The sequence below is a fragment of the Mustela nigripes genome, chromosome 14 (assembly GCF_022355385.1).
Source record: "Mustela nigripes isolate SB6536 chromosome 14, MUSNIG.SB6536, whole genome shotgun sequence".
Taxonomy (NCBI): Eukaryota; Metazoa; Chordata; class Mammalia; order Carnivora; family Mustelidae; genus Mustela; species Mustela nigripes.
The window spans coordinates 16,137,187-16,154,040 of record NC_081570.1 but is presented as its reverse complement, the minus strand read 5'-3'; the positions used below and the strand labels follow the sequence as shown (position 1 = coordinate 16,154,040).

The following is a 16,854-nucleotide window of genomic DNA, read 5'->3' as shown; positions in this document are numbered from 1 at the left end:
CAACGGGAAGCAGGGTCTCCAACAGATAACACACACTCAAGTTCACAGCAGCATTATTCGCGGTAGCCTCAAGGTAGAAGACCAAAATGTGCCCATCATTGGATGACTAGATAAACAAAATGCAGCGTATCCAAACAATGGGACAGTTTTCAACCTTAAAAAGGAAGGACATTCAGATGCCTGCCACAACACGGCTGAGCCTTGAGGGCATGATGCTAAGTGAAATAAGCCAGCTGAGAAAGAACATTGTATGATCCCGCTTAAATGAGGTCCTGAGAGCCACAGAAACAGAGAACGGAATGGTGGTTGCCAGGCACTGCGGGACAGGGGAAGGGTGAGCTTGTGTCTCGCGGACACAGAGCTTCCGTTTGGGAAGATGAAAAGGGTTCTGGAGATGGATGGTGGTAACGGTCATACGACATGGGGAAGGTACTTAATGCCACTGAATCGTGGACTTAAAAGGCCCCGTGATGGTAAATGTTATGTGTATTTTACCACTACTAAGAAAGGAACATTCCAGAAACACTCCCTCCCCTTGGGCGTCTCACAGTCCATCAGACAAGGTGGTGGAGGGCTCCATGCCAAAGTGGGTGGGCATCCAGGGGGTGGTGAAAACTTCCTGCAGGCTGAAGCAGGAAGCTCTTGCAGGGATGGGAGGGAAGAGCCCACCGAGAGGCCGGGAAGAATAAGCACTGTTCAGCGAGCACCAGATAGCCCAGCTCGGCCACAGAAGATTCACATGCAAGACCCACTGCTAAGAAATGAGCCAGTTGAGAGGTCAAGACCCCTCGGTCTCTAACTGCTGTGTGACCTTGGGCAAGTCCCGGCTCCTCTCTGGGCCCTGGCTTCCTCAACTGCAGAAAGCTGGCTGGCTAGGAGCAGTCACGAGGGGCTGAGTTCCGTGGACTCCTGAGAGCCCTGAGTAGGGGCTGGAGGCTGAGTGCAGATGGAGGGGATGGGCTCTGGGTCCCTGCCTTGGGTTGGCCAGCGGTACAATGCCTTGCTCTTTTCTCTTGGGCCTCTATGCGCAATTGTCCTTGAACTAAAGATCCTATTGCTTATGGGGGATGGGGGAGGTACAAACCAGTCCTCGTGATGTTCTGAGAATCTTGGGGGTTCTGAGTGACCTACGAGTGCAAGAGTGGGGACCACGGGGGCCTCGAGTCTTTCCTGACGAAAGCCCCTCCCTCTCACCTTATCTTGGCCAGCATGTGGTCTCAACCCTCGGTGCCCACATCTGTAAAATGGGGCTCAGACAGGCACACTGCGGCGAGGCTTGAGAGAATGAAAGAAGGCTGCCAAGTGCTTGGCTGGGGCCTGGCACAGCAGGGCACCAGAGGAACGGGCCTGCTATGGTGCCAGCCTGGCAACACCTTCCCAGCCCACCTGTGCCTGCCTCCAGGGGCCCCTGGGGGAAGAGGTCCAGGGTGTGCCGGCCTCACCTGAAAGCTTACGCCTCCTACATCCCGTATCCCAGAAGGACCCCCTTGGACCCCACACTGCAGCCAAGGCCTTTGGGCAGTGCTGTGTCACATCTGGGGTTAAAGTCATTGTCACAATTAATGGAGCCCTGAAGAGCCAGCCAGCTGCTCCCTGTCTGTTTCCTGCCAGGGACCTGGATAAATTAATCGGCCTCATCTGAGTCTGCTCCAGCCGCTCTACCAATGCCAATGCCCTGGCCTTGTCCTGTCAGCCCCAGGGGCCGCTGCAGACGCCCAGAATGGCGAGAATTCCCGGAGGCTGCTGCAAGGATGGAATGAGCCGTGCTCCCCACCTGGGCACCCCCGTCCCCGCCCCCCGGGGCCTGGGGCCCCCCCCCCCCCCCCCCCACCCCCTCCGACTGCTCTGCAGCTCTGTGCTCTGTCTGGAACAGAATGCACTGACCCAGCTGTGCAGCCCTGGGGGCCTCCCGTCCCCTCTCTGAAGCCTGTGCTTCTCGTATGTGAAGTGGGCTGGCGGAGGCCTGCCCCTTCCACCAACTCCAGGGGATGCTGAGGTTTGGTGGGGGACAACTGAATGTGTCTGTCATCTAAGGCAGCGCTGGTTTCTGCCTGCTAATTCACCAGATGTGCTGGAACCATGGAATGGGTCCCAGCCTGTGCAGGGAGGGGCATGGCCTGATGAAGAGCCTGGATCCTGGGGCCAGATATCCCCTGACCTCAGCAGAGGGGCTTAACCTCCCAGAGCTTCGGGTTTCTCACAGGGAAAATGTCCCTTTCGTGCATTCTCATTGATAACCACTGCACAGAGCAGGTTCTGTGATCATTCCCGTGTGATAAATGGGGAGGTGGCGGCCAGGTAAGTGACCTGCCTGGGTCACAGTGATTAGAGGCCGCAGAGTACAGGCTCGTCCAGACCCAGCAGCACCCTCGGCCTTTAGGCTGTGCAGCCGTGGCTGACAATCCAGTCACTCTGCTGATGCCGGAGACAGCCATGGATGGCCCTTGCTCCCAGGCTGTTTAATAGCCTTCAGAATCCGAGGAACCTCCTGGAGCCTTAAGGGCCATGACCACAGGCTCCCTAGCCAGCTAAGCAGGAGAATCACCTGGAAAGCTTATGAAACAAAAGACTGCCAGGCAACCTCCCGGGATCCCCTGCATGTAGGGTCCTGTAGCCTCACTTGCTAGCCTGGAACAGGTTAAGGTCTAGAGTTTGGGGAGCAGGGATTTCACCCAGGCTTCTTTCCACTCCGGGCAAGCCCAGATGGTCCCTGCTCAGCATACAATGCTGGGGGCCTCTCACCTTCTCGCATAGGTGGACATAGGAGGACATAGACTAAAGAGAGGACAAGGGACTCAACCAAGGCTCTGGGCCCAAGCAACTGGAGTCTGAGTCCATCCTCTGGAAACTGATAGCAGGAAAGTTATTCCTGGCTGCTCTGACCTCAGCTTCCTCATCTGTGAAATGGGATGGCTGTACCTACTCACAGGATTGGCTATGCGGATTAAATGAGATCATGTCTCTGAACCATTCAGAGCTATGTGAATATACATTATTTGTTCTAATTCCCCAACAGGATAAGATAACTCTGAGCCACGCTTTGCGGCACTCTGCAAACAAAAGAATCTTAGATTTCTAGCACAATCAGCGAAAACACAAGTCTGGCCATACTCCACCTGCGTAAAACCCTTACAATTCCTCTAAACACCAAGTCCTGAGCTCTGAGAAGGACAGAGGGACAGAGACACCCAGAGCCAACCTGGGGCCGGGCTCAGTCCTTTCTAGCTGCTGGGTCTCAGGGGAAAAGATGACCCAATCATCGGCCCGGCGGTCACCTACTCAAGGGTCAGTTCCAGAGCTGGGTCACTTTCTCAAGCCCTTTCCTACCCTGCTCACCCCTGGAAGGCAGCCACCTGGGGCACACAAAGGGGCATTTCACCGGGAGAAACTGAGGCCCAGGGAGGTAAAGAGACACCTCAAGGACCCAGCCTTTGCCCGGAGTCAAGGCTGAGCTTCTCAGGCAGAAAGGAGTTCCCTCCTGGTTCTTGGGTCCATGGGGTCTGCTGTGAAACTCCCCGAAGCCTGGAGCACGGGACCTCATGGAAGTGCACTTGGCCTCCCGCCGCCCAGAGATGAGAGCTCCAAAGGGAGAGGAGGGGGGCTCCAGCCTGCCCCCAGCCACAGGCCACAAACGGCCCAGATGAAAAGTGAAGAAACACTCCCACTCCCTTCACAAGTTGAAGTCACTGTCACCATCATTATTAACATTATTAGCCTTGTCTCCAGAACCATGGAAGCCAGCGTTCACGAAAGAAGTCACATGCACGTGACACGCCTGCATCTGGCGGGGACGGGGATGTATGTGTGTGTGTGTTTCTGAGCGTGCTGCAGGAGGAAATGTCTGTGACACAGAACCGTCACACACACTAATGACAATGACAGTGACAGCACATTCGGCGAGGGCTCCCCAGGTGCCAGGCATGGCGCCAGGACCAGGTGTCACCTCCTCTCAACCTGACAGCAAAGCCCACGAGGTCGTCACAAGCTTATCCCTTGCCACAGACGGGGAACTGAGCCTCGGGGAGTGAGGTGGTGACCCCCAGGGCCGCCCCGCTTGTCAGTGGCAGAATCGGGGCTCGCCAGGCTCACGGAGGGAGGGTCTGGATAGGAAAGGTGGAGGGTCGGGCCGAGGATGCCGTGGGGTTACCACACCCACTCCCCAGGAGGATGGCAGGGGTACCGCCTGAGAGTCCGGAACCCCCCGAAGACCTGACGGGCTCAGCCCAAGGGTCACCGTGGAGGTCAGAGGGGCCTGGCGGCTTTGGCTGCAGTGGGTGTTGGCAGGTGCCGTCCAGATGATTCTGATGGAAGAGAATAACAGGGGCCCGGTGGCTCCTGGTGAAGGCAGGGCAGGACGGAGGGGCCAATCCCGAAGGGGTGACATGCCTGGCTGGGGCCCATATGAATCTGGAGGCCCAGAACACAGATGTACGGATTCCACACCTAGTGGCCTTAGGCTTAAGAACTGGGAGCTCTGTAGCAGGGTTGGTTCTATAATCCCAAGGGTCTGCATAAAGAAAGGAAGGAAGGCACAACGGGAGGGAGGAAGGGAGAGAAGGAATCAGCAGCTCTATTTCTAACTGCTGTGTGGCCTTGGGTAAGTCACTATACCTCTCTGGGCATCTGCTTCCTTTTGATCTGATGATAAGACCCTGAGTCACAGCATTTCTCTGCTCACAGAGGGTGATGCGGGCCCCGCTGCGGGTCACCTACCCCGTGAGCTGGATATGTGAGCCAGCCCCAGTCTCCGTGGATGGTGGACGTGTCCAGCAAGTTCACTGTAAAACAGGAGAGGAGAGAACATCAGGCCCTAGGATACCATTCCCCAGTCCCACAGTGCAGCCCAACCTGGACATGCTGGTCTGCTCTCGCTCCTGAACACGCCAGCTTCACGCCTCACTTCCCTTCTCCTTCCGGGTCTGGTTCAAGTTGTCCCTCTTACCTGAAGCCATCTCCCACCACCTTGGCCCAAATGTGACTTTCCAAACCCCCACAACATAAGGTGCCCCAAGAGCCGGGCTTGCCTGGTTGGCGATGCAGTGGAATGGCTAAGAGATGGGCTCAGGAATCCGGGAGGCCTGGGCCAGATTCCCAGCCCTGCCACGTACAGCTGTGTGTCCCTGCACAAGTCCCCACCCCCCAGCCTCAGTTTCCTCCTGTGAAAAATGAGCGTGACGGTGGGTCCTGTCTCACAGGGTGTCTTTAAGACAGCCTCATGCTGGTCTCACTCATGGGACACGACGGCATTCAAAAGCACCCAGCAAGCTTCGCCTCTCAAGGTCATACCTCCCACAGGAGGACCAGCCCAGCTCTGCAATCACCAGTGTCCCTCGGGAGATGCCTGGCACCTACTCCATCCTCTGAGCACATCTGATGTGGGGGCACCTAGAGCGGGAAATGCTGCCTCTCAGCCCCTACTGTACACTGAGCTCTGCGAGGGGCGCTCTAGAAGCCTCCCATCCGTTCCCTGCACCACAACGGTTGCCGCGAGGTGGTGACTCCTGTCTCTGTTTCACCAGTGAAGACACTGGGCGTTGGGGACATTCAGGAACGTGCTCGGAGCCCCACCGGGGTAGCCAGACGGGCTGGCATCCACAACACCCGCAGAAGCCTCCGCAGACGCCAGTTCCAGCAGCCTGAGCCCAGGAAACAGCACCTGAGCGCAAACCGCTGCGGCCGCGAAGGAGCGCTGGCCTGAAAGGCAAGCCTACTCTAAGCCTGACCCCCAAAGGGGACCCCACGAAGTCTCAGTGACACAACAGAGAAGACCTTGCCTTTGGAGACAGACACTCCCGGGCTCAGATCACGGACCAGCTACATAGTAGCAGGTGACCTTGGCTTCTCTGCCCCTGTTGCTTCACGTGTAAAATGGGGATAACAACACCTAGAGAGTAAACCGGAAAGCCAGGAGTCACTGCCTTATTAAAGCTAATCCCCTTTCCCAAAGTCCTGTCCCTCCTGCCTCTCTCCTTGTCCCTCAGACCTACCCACTCACTGTACGGTGATGAAGGCGCGCTAAACTGTTAAGAAACTGGGGTTTGAATCTCCACTGCTGTGTGTCCTCTGGTGAGTCCCCTCACCTCTCTGAGCCCCTGCCCCGTTTGCTCTGTCTGGTGATGGGCGTACAAGAGGGCTCTTGGCTCCATGGTCCCGATGGTTGCCGTTTCACGCTCCCTTCCCCGGACCCCCTCTCCCTGGCTACAACCATGGGCTTCCGCTTAGGCCAGCTGGGGCATGTTCCAGAGGGTTAACCCCGCGGGGGCCCTCTTGGAACTTTTCTGCAGGGAGGCCTGGTGTCCTTCTGCCTGAAATTTGCACAGCTCGGCGCCTGCCCCTCAAAGATGGAGACAAGCGTCTTCAGGAAATGCTGGAGTGAGGATGCTCTTATTTGCTGATTTTCTCCCTCCTCTTACCCTCCTACCCCATTGTCAGGGGCCCCAGAGGAGAGGCCAGCTGGAGAGAGCTTGCAGAACCAGGGGAGGGGCCTCTGTCCTCCTCCCTGGGTCCCCAGGGGTCAGGTGGGATCAGGGGGATAGAGCCAGTGTCCGCAGAAGGATCTCCCCTCCCCAGCCGGCCCCATGCCAGGGGCGCAGGCAGAGAAGCCTTCCCGCCTCCCTCCCTCCCTCTCAGGCAATGGAGAGAAAACTGGGTCAGGCAAGCTCTCTCCTCCTGCTGGCTGGTGGGAGGGGGAAGGGGCCGCACTGCAGTTTCCCCCAGACCAGCAGAGCCTAGTCCGGGGGAGAGGATGGGGACAGGGGACTAGGGGGCTCCCCCATCCCAACCCACATTCCAGATGGGGTCTCGGAGCTGCACGCTCTCCACGCAGCCGCGACCTGCCCCTACCGCAGGAGGGTCGGCGTAAGTGCCCACCACTCAGACTCCTCTCCGTTGGGGCACCGTGACTGGAGGGGCAGCGGCCAGCGGACCCCACCTTCCAGGTCCTTCCCGCCCTGGGAAACCTCACCACATTTGCATCGGATTCTTGATCAGCCAGCCAGGGGGCCCGGAGCATCCTAAGATAAGTCAAAAGTCGATGCTATCGGATTCGGGAAGAGCTATAGGATTCTAGGGCTGCCTGTTCCAACTCCTTCCAGATGCTTCCCCGTCCCTGCCCTCCTCTCCTCTCCCTTTGTCCCTCTTCTTCCCCACCTCCCATGCCCTCTCCTGGGGGGCTGGGGAGGAGACACAGCATATGCCGGTATATGCCGGTCACGGGAAGCTCCGGGCCCACAGGAGATTGCTTCAGGCCTAGAGACGAGTCCAGCGTGAAGCCCACTCCCCCCGAGTGCCCTTGGAAATGCAGAACCTTCTGGTCACCCAGCCCAGGCTCTCTCCTGCTCTTCTGCACTCCTGGCCTGTAGGTCTGTGTGCCTTCCGTGAAGTCAGTTCTCTCTGGGTCCATCTCCCCATTTACCAGTGCGAGGAGAGGACTCATGGCCTCTCCGGGCCTTCAGTGAAGCAAACCTCTTGGCCCCTCGGTGTTCAGTTTCCTCATCTGCAAGATGTCCGTAGGCCTCCCTCTTGGGCCTACCCTCCTAGGCTGTTCTAGGAGATCAAACGGGTCCCTCTCCTGCTCTGAGAAGCACAGATAATTCCTAAGCCTTTCCTGTTCCACTGTGGAAAGCATTATGCGATTTCTTTTTTTCTCCAGCACCGTCACCTTCCCCCATTCCATTTCGCTGAGACTAATACTTAAATTGATTTACATTCCCTGAGGACGCAGTGCGTGATGGTGAGGCTGGAGAATCCGGGTGGCCAGGGGACGTCGGCCAGGATGTGAATGCCTCAGCGATCACCCCAATGTGGTAGAGAATCCACACCAGAGAGTGATAAGCGGCTGTGGGCCTGATCGGGCTTGGGGGGGGGGGGCACGGCTGCAGGTGTAGGGTCCTCTCCTGCCCCGTGAGGGACCTGGCATGGGGGCACCTGGCCAGGCTGGAGCACTGCTACTTTTCAGGAGCCCAGCTGGGAGCAGATAACCCCTCTCTCAGTGCCCACAGTCTCCCTGGCCAATCCTGGCACTGCACCAGCCCAGGACTGATACTGGGAGGGACTCCTTCCGGAGGGAGGGCTGGCCTTTGCGGAACCTCTGCCCCGGGCGGTCCAGCCCGCATGGCCTAGCCCTGACCCCCTGTGGGTACTCTGCCACACTGGCTGGACAGGTGAGGACTGGCCCTTGGACGATGCTTCCCTCTGCCCAGGACAAAGACATCCCGCCTGCCTCCTTTTGTGGACCTTGCCTCTTCCCCAGCTGCTGCCCCCTCCCTGGACAAGTCCTCTCTCTTTCTCAGGCCAGTGGCCTGCCTTCTGCAGGAGAGTCTGCTCCAAGTCACCTCCCCAGGGGACTCTGGGGAGTGCCAGTCTGCCATTCTGGAAGGTGCTGCATCCTTCCTGGAGAAGATAACTGAAGCAAGCAGTTGAGGGTGTGTGGTCCACAACCCAGAGCCTCAATGTGGACCCCACAGCATCCTGCTGGTAAGAAAGTGTCCCCCTCCCCCAGGCCCCTCTACCCCCATCCTGCCCTCTTCCCAATTCACCTGGCTCCCACCTCAATTCTCTTCTGGTGGCCCAGGAACCTGTCCCCGGTCCCCAGCCACCCCAGCTAGCCCAGCTCCGCCTGCCGCCTTACCTCACCTCTCAGCTTCCCTGCCACAGTCCCTCTCCCCCTGGAGACTGAATTCCTCTACGTGTGCATTTATCACATGCACGTGTGTTTCCGCGGGCGTAAATGCAAGCTGGATGGTCTTCTTATATATGGAGTAACCGCCCATGGTGCGCCTATTTTCCTGGGCATGCTTCTGGACATGTATGCGTGTGCACAGGCATGTCTACGCACATGTGTCCTGGCTGCACTTCTGGGTTTGACTGTGGGCGATGCTGGAGGTGGGGAGCCGTCCATGAATGTGAGTCTCTACAGGCCTGGGTGTATGTGTGTAAATCCTGATGTGAGTCCATGTGTGCACGTGTGCGTTTCTGAGCTGTTCATGCGTGAGGGGGTGGATCTTCGGTGTAGCCGAGTGTGGATGAGGGAAACTGGCTCTGGAGCTCCCTCGCAGGTGCAAGAAGTTCATCCTGCCGGGGTGGGCACACAGCTCAGCCCCCAGGACCCCAGCCCCCGGATCCTGCCCAGAGCACACGTCGGGCCTCCTCTGGGCCGAGCTGCAGGAGCAGAGGAGATCCTGGGGGATGGGAGGCGGGGTGCAGAACAGAACCCGGGGCGGCATCCGGGCTGGACCTGGACGTCAGTGGGGCTAATTGTATGCGTGCGCGGGTGCGCTCAGGTGTGTGCATGCGTGCAGATGTGAGGCCCGGGATGTTGGGGGACCCTGATGGGTGTCTCTTCCCAGCTTTCCTTGCTCTCTCCCACCGCCAGGAGGTCACCTCCCAGACGTTTTTGGTCCTGACTGCTCAGCCCACACTCCTGCTCTTACCCCCCACCCCTGGGTTCCCCTTGTGACTGGATGGCCCCCGGCCTTGCCCCTGGACAAGACCCTGCTCTCAAGGACCTTGTCTGCCTCAGCCCCTGGGCCTGCTCCTCACTGTCCCCTCCTCCCACGGCCACCCTCCTGCCCCTCCCCTCCAGCCATGACTTCCCCAGCCATGTAGCCCGGCCACCTGAGACTCATGCCCTGTCCCTCCGCCCCTCTCACCGGCTTCCGGCAACCTGGTCCTGCTCTCTGCTCCTTAGTTGTTGGTCCTCCTTCTCAATGCCACCCCTGCCCTCTTCTGCAGCCTTCTGAACCTCTGCTCGCATCCCTGTGTCCCTCTGTTCTCTGTCCCTGCCAGGTCCCCTGGTCCTTTCCCCTGCTCTGTCCCCTCTCTCCTCTTGTCTTCTGTGCCCCGTCCTGTTCCCTCATCCCCAGTGTCCAACCCTCAGTTCTCCTCCGGGCTCGGACCCCTCAGTGCTATCCTCCCTTCCTCTCCCCCAGACCCTGGGGGCCTCTGTCCCCCATCCTCAAGCCCTCCGCTCCCTATCCCCCAAGCCCTGTTCCCATCTCCATCGCACGGTCCCCTGACCTCGGGTCTCTCCCGCTGAGCCATTCCTGCTCCCCCCAACCCCGCCCCCAACCCGGGAATCCCAGCCCCTTTGGTGGAGGGGAAGGAAGTTGAGCCTCGGGCAGCCGGCACCGCGCCCCGGCCCCTCGGCCGCCCCCGCCCCGCCGCCGCCGCCGCCGCTCACCTTCGCCGCGCGCCGCGGACACGCAGGTGGCCGCCGCCGCCGCGGCCGTGACGACCCAGAGCGCGGGGGGCAGGCGGCCCCGGGCGGGGGCCACGGCCATGGCCCGGCCGGGCGGGCGGGGGCGCCGCGCACCCTCCAGCTCGGCCGCAGCGGCCGGCGCGTCGGCGCGCTCCCTCGCTCTCCCGCACACCCGGCGGCCGGGCGCACACCCCGGCGCACACGCCGGCACACAGCGCACACGCGGGCACCCGCGCCCGCCGCCGCCGCCGCCGCCGCCGCCGCCCCGGGCGGGGGCCGGCCCGTCACGGCGCCGAGCCAATCAGCACCGAGGCGGGGGTGGGGGTGGGGGACACGGAGCCGCACGGCGGACACCGGCCCGCGGACCCCGCCGCCGCACGTGCGCACGCTCGCCCTCACCCGCCCGCACCTTCGGGGGGCGGCGCGCGCCCCGCGCCCCACGTCCGCACGTGGACTCGGAGCCACCGCGCGCCGAGCCGCGTGCAGGGCAGGACGCTCCCCGCGACACCGGGACGCGCGGGCCAGACGGGGGAGTCCCCGCGTGGACACTCACGCAGAGGCGAGGCGTCCTCCCGCACACTCACGCTCACACGTATGACCCTCAGACACACGCGCCCAAAGTGCCTCGCGCGGTGACACATTTGGATGCCCCCTAACTAGTGCGCGGACACAGAGGCTCGAAGGGCAATTCAGAAGCACGCTGGGGTAAAAACTCCTCGCCCCTTCCACAGCCTAATGGCTGGGCGCGAGGAAGGCACCTCGAGTTTAGGAAGCGGTAGAGTGCAGTGGTCGGGAGTGCAGACATACAAGATTTTCAATCCTGGCTGTGTGGCCTTGGGCATGTTTCTTAGCCTCTCTGAGCCTCAATTTCCAGATCTGTAAAACAGGAATAACCGTTTCTGTGTCCTAGGGTTGTTATGAGAATCCTATTCAAGGACTCAGGTAAGGGTCCAGCATACTGCCAGGCATACTGCCAGGTGCCCAGTAACGGCAGCTGTTCCTAGATGATGGTGATCACCATTCCCTGCTTTTCCCTCCCCTGACTTCCCCACCTCCAGTTCCATTCTCGGGAGTAGGGATCCCGTCCTGGGAAGGCTGCGGTCTGTGTGCCGATCGTGGGGATGTGGGGGCTCCCTCCCTGGGCCCTGCTTGCCACCTGAGCACCTGGAGGGTCAAGCTGTCTAGGAGGCAGATAAGAGACCTGCAGCTCCTGGGGGACTGGCCCTCAAGTGTTGGTACCCCCAGGACAAGTTGGGACTCTGCCTGTGACTTAGCTGGCATAGACCTTTCCTTAGCTCTCCAACTGCACTCCCAGCCTCCAAGTTCACCCGGAAGAGCTGGTTGGACTCCTGGCTGGAGGTTGCATAGAATGATCAAGACCATTGGGGGAGGACGTGCCAGACCCTGCTTTAGGCGCTTTATAAATTTGCTCTGCTTTGAGTCTCACAGTCCTGCAGCAGCCATGCAGCTAAGGAAACCGAAGTGAAGAAAGAGCATTGCTCGCTTGCACCACACAGCTGGTTACATGCTAGAGAGGAGCTCAGATCCAGATCCACTGGATTCTAACACCCACTTCTTTCCCGTGCATCTTTCTTAGTGACACAAAGGGGGAAGGTAGCTCAGATTAGGTGCTTTCCTAGCACCAACTGCTCAGACCAACTGCCTCAAAGATGTAGTAAGCCCCCTGTTACCAGAGGCATTCAAGCAGACACTAGCAAAAGGCTGTTCGGGGATGCTGTGAAGGGGGTGGGGGTTAGAGGGAGCAGATTGGACCAGACCCGGAGAGGCAAACTCAAATGCCCACATGAGACAGGCAGGCATCCTGATGAAACCCACTGTGGCGGGAGGGGGGGGGGGCTCCCCAGCTCCAGTTCACATCGCTTTAGGGAGGGGGATCCGATTTTCTGTGCTTCCAAGAGAGATTTTATAGCTGGAATTTTTATGTGCTCTCTGCTAATATTTAAAGTTGGCAGCTAATGCAAACGTTTTCATAACAACGCAGTGTGGGCAAGCCCGTGGTGGAGCGGCCACAGCTCCTAGGACTCCAGACCTCCCTGCAGGCTCCTCAGATGGAAGAGTTCGTGGCTGGCACCTCGCTTGTGGGGCACTGGGCGCGTGGGCACCACGGGGCAGAAAATTGCACGGAGAGTGCAGGATGCAGTCACCAGTACTCATGGGCACTGCCTATCCGGGCCGGGGCTCCCAGAAATATTTACTCATGGGAGGAGGCTTTGCTGGGGGCTGGGGTTCTGCATTTCCAGGTCCAGGTGGAGCCTGCTGAACCTGGGTTCTACCCGTACTGCAGTCTTTTGGAGCTGGGGACTCCTTGAAGCATGGGGGGACGTTCTCTGTCACGGGTCTGCTCCATATTCTGAATCTTCTTTAGCGAAATTAGAACTGCATTTCACCGGAATTCTGCGGGGTAAGAGCTGCTTGCTTTCAGTCCTCTCCTCGCTCTCCAAAACTCCCAGGATGCCCCAGCCCCCGTGTGCCCTATCCGGGTCTCTCCCTCCCACCCTTTCCACTCTGCCTGTCTTGTGTGGCAAAGATGCAACTTGCCCACCCGCCAGTGGGAAGAAAGAAGCCATCAGACCCTTCTCCTAAAGAAATGGGTGTCTCACCAGAGCCTTTGGGAATAAGATGCCTTCTCTCCTCTCCTGAGTGGTCAGGCAGGCAGGGCAGCTGGGGAGCCGGGGAGCTTCCCTGGCGCCTCTGTCACCGCCAGCCCATCTCCCAGGCTGGACTCTGCATCCCTTCTCTCCTCTGATCCCTGCTTTTTCCCCATTTCAAAGGCAAGGGAAGTGAGATTCTTGGGGACACATACAATTATGTGAGGTGCACGGGTGGGAACTGGGATGGTTGTGATTAGCTTGCCTCCCCTCCCCGACTGGGTTCTGAGCCTCTCGAGGGCAGTTGGCCATGAAGGGTCCTGGCTGGGTGCCGTGGAAACTTTTGCTGAGTGAGTGAATGAGTGAGAAACCCTCCAAGGAGCCCATGCCTCTCTGGCCAAGTGCTTGAGGCCGCCATTGCTAAAGCCGTTTCTGGGCTGCAGGACAGTTTGCCTTCTGAACACCGTGCAGGTGTGCTAGCCAGCCCTGCTAAATGGGCTTGACCTTCACTCTCCACGGGGTGAAACTGAACAGTGCTCACGTCACCTTCTCCCACCAGCACGTGGGGTCCCTTGGGATCTCGCTCCAGCGGAGCAGGCAAGGTGGGGGTAGGGTGGGGACAGCTGAACTTGGCCAAGCAGGACAGCCTCTGACTCCCTCTCCCACTTCACGGTTCCTCCCCCAACCCCCGGCCTTTGGACTTCTCTGTCCTGAGTGGGAAGGGAGGTTGAAGGGAACATGATGCAAGCCCCATGAGACTCTCCATTTCCTGGGAGAAATACCCTCTCCGGAGTAGTTCTTCTCACTTCACCTTTCTGAGCCTCAGTTTCTCCGACCAGAGGGGTGTAATGAGGGTGTGCACCAGCTCAAAGGCTTGCTATGAGGCTCACGTGAGTTCACAGGTGCACATGTGCTTGGCAACCCATCATGAGATCTGGGTTGGGAAGGCGCTCCTGTATTTGAGAGGACGGGACTGGCTCTGGGCAGTCCCACACCCCAAGGGAAGCACTCCACAGGGCGCCCCTTCAGGAACAAGTACAAGAGATGCTCTGGCAGGAGGTGGGTGGGTGTGGGTGCTCCCAGTGGGGACAGTGGTTCGTGGTTCACCTACCCTAACCCCTGCGCAGGATATCCTGTTGCCCCAGGCTGTCTCACCCAGACTCCTGCAGAGAAGCCCGCCCCACGGCCCCTCTCATCCTCTACTGTCAGGGGACTGGAGGGGGGCCCATTCCTCACCTGTGCATATAGAAATGTTGTCTTGTCTCCAGGCTGGAGGATGGAAATCTGGGAGGTCTTAGGAAGAGCCAGATTCCTAGCATGAGGCTCATGTTACTTCTCCCTTAGGGCCTCAGTGTTCCAATCTGTAATGTGCCCACTGCGCCTGTTTTCCCAAGTTGTAACGGGCATGGAGGGAACGCGGTGCTGGCACTCCACTGGACACGGGACCCCGCCCAGGAACGTGCTTGCAGGCTGGAGAGGAGGCAGCCCCCCAGAACACGAGGGAGGAAGTAGCTCATGGGACATAGGAAAGATTCACCCGAAGACGGGGAATGTGTTTACTTTTTGTATGTTGCCTCTAGAGCCAGAGCAGGAAAGCCCAAGACAAACCTGTCAGATCGAAATAGATCTGACGCGCCACATTTGTAATTTGTTTTTTTTCTAGTAGCCGTATTACAAAAGTAACAAGAAATAGGCCATATCGAACGTCATAATGTATTTGTTGAGTGACTGTTGCCCGGTATACAATGTTAATTTACTAATCAATTTGCTAATTTAACAACTCTGTGCTGAACCCCTCCCAGGGCACCGTGCCAGGTGCTGGGGTGAACACTTTGGGGCCACACGGACATGGTCCTCGTGCTCGCAGAACTTCGGCCTAGCGGGGAGGCAGATAATTAACTAGGCAATTACAAAATCCCTTTCCACATAAGGGAATATTTCAGAAACTGTAGGAAAACTTAAAATAAAATTTACAATTTAAAATATTTCCAAAAAAAAAAAAAAAGTCCTCTTTAAGCAGAAAATACTGAATGTAATTTAGCCCTTGCTCAGTGGCCCAGAATCATCCCTATGAATAAAGAATCCTCGACTATTGATGTGGGAAAGGACTTTAAGATGAGTTCGTCCATCCAGCCGCTCATGGCAGGACAGTGGGGGGCAGAGGCACCTCCAGCACCATGGTGGCGTGCTGAATGGCCTCCTGGACCACAGCATGACCCCAGGGCTTCTCTGCCTCCCTAGTGTGACCCCATCTTCCCAGGACCCCCTGGCTATCTGCTACCTTCTCTCTGCTGCTAGGCTCCTGCCTCTACCAGTTTCCAGCCTCCTGAACTGCTGCTTCTGGCGTGGACTGAGAAAACGGAACGCTATTAGAATTGTCTGTAGAGTAAGACTCCGTGGGCTCTAAGCGAGGGTCTCCCTTGTGAGCGGAGCCCGAGCTTAGTGTCAGGGATGTGGTGGCTAGTTCTCTTTAGGTAGCTCTGGCTGCTCTCAGGATGTTTGTTCTGGGGTTGGAGGGTAAATGAGGTGTTGTTATAAATACCTAAGAGGCTTATTAATGGCCAGGCATGCACAGACTAATTGCTTCCTCCTGTTTACATATAATCAATCACTTCCACAGTTTGGAGCCACCAGAGACAGCAGAAAATGGGGGGGAAGGGGGGTGGACCCCACTGGGATGGGCCTCCGAGCCCTGGGCTGCTCACTGCTGGTGTGCAAGTCTTTCCTGCCCCGAGAAACCAAACCATCCCTTTGTCCCTCACTCGCCTGGCCCATGCTGTCTCACTCTCTCCTACCCTCACCCAGGAAACTTCTGGAAGGAATGGTGTATTCCACAGACTCTCCTGCTCTTCTCTCTCCGTCCCTCCTCTATTCTTTTCACCTTCCCCGCCCCTCACACACCACCTGCCCCAGACCCACGCCGCACGGTTCTCTGGCCCGTGCCTGGTCTCAGCCACCATCCTCGTCGGTAGACAGCCGCACAAGTCAGAAGACGGAACTTTCTCTCCGGTACCTCCTTCTCCATCAGCCGAGTATCCTGGACACCCCAAATCCTTTGATTTTTACCACCAAAACATACCTCGAATTCATCTGCTCCTCACCATAGCCACCCGTCACCTGGGGGACTGACATCGTGCACCCTCCCCGGGTCCCTCCAGTCACGGCCCACACTGCAGCCAGAAAGCCATTCAGTGCCAAAGATCATGGTCAGCTGCTGCCCCACACCTTCCCCTCCCCTGAGGGGAGACTTTCCAGACCCTTCCACCCTTCTCTCTGGAAAAAGACCCAAATCCTTATCATACCTGCAAGGCCCAGTCCAGGTGACGTGGACCCCGGCATCTCTCCAGGCACCTGCTCTTCCCCTTCTGTGTTCTTTTGAATGTACCATGCCCCCTCTTGCATACAGACGGTGTCCTCAAGTCTCTCTTCTGGAACATTCTCCTACCTCTGTACCCCCTGTCCATCCTCAGAGAGCCACGCCTGAGCCCTGGCCGGGATCGGTGCTCTCGCGGAAACTTGCCCATTTCCATTGGCACCCTCGGCTCAGTTCGGAATCCTGCCTTTGCGTGTCTGATTCCTTGACTCCAGCCACAGTCCTGTGAGAAGGGGGACTGCCTCTGCTCCTCGTGGGCCCGAACCTGCAACAACCGGCGCATGCGCAGCCCTTTGTAAGGACTCTTCGCCCCGTCCCTGGCTCCCTTTTGAGCCCTGCCCAGGCCTGGAACTAAAGCTAGATTCCCTTTGCCACTAACTGCCTATGTGACTACAGGCAAACCTGCTACCTCTCCGGGGGGCTGCTCAGCCTGGGGGAAGGTCTCTAAGTGTTCCCAACATCTAGGATGACAGGGACCAATGTTCATTACACCTGTTCATCTTAACAACAGCCCTTTGAAGTAGGTTCTATTATTATCTAGATTTTATAAGTGAGAATAATCAGGGATGCGGGCAGGTGACATATTTGTCCTAGAGGACAAAGTCACTAAGTCGTGGGCTCGGAATTCGAACTCAGATCCGTGTTTCCAGAGCCCAGGAGCGAAGTCGTGAGGC

The 16,854-nt window shown here is 58.2% G+C and overlaps 1 protein-coding gene across 1 annotated transcript in view; it reads right to left on the bottom strand.

Annotated features, from left to right (window-relative positions):
• Positions 1-10,268, bottom strand: part of EPHA8 (EPH receptor A8) — a 35,624-nt gene extending 25,356 nt beyond the window's left edge. The window contains exons 1-2 of the mRNA XM_059376584.1: positions 10,181-10,268; positions 4,714-4,778 (exon numbers count right to left, since the gene is read on the bottom strand). The gene's annotated coding sequence lies outside the window, so the exon portion shown is untranslated. The remainder of the gene's footprint in view (positions 1-4,713; positions 4,779-10,180) is intronic.
• Between the last annotated feature and the right edge of the window lie 6,586 nt (positions 10,269-16,854).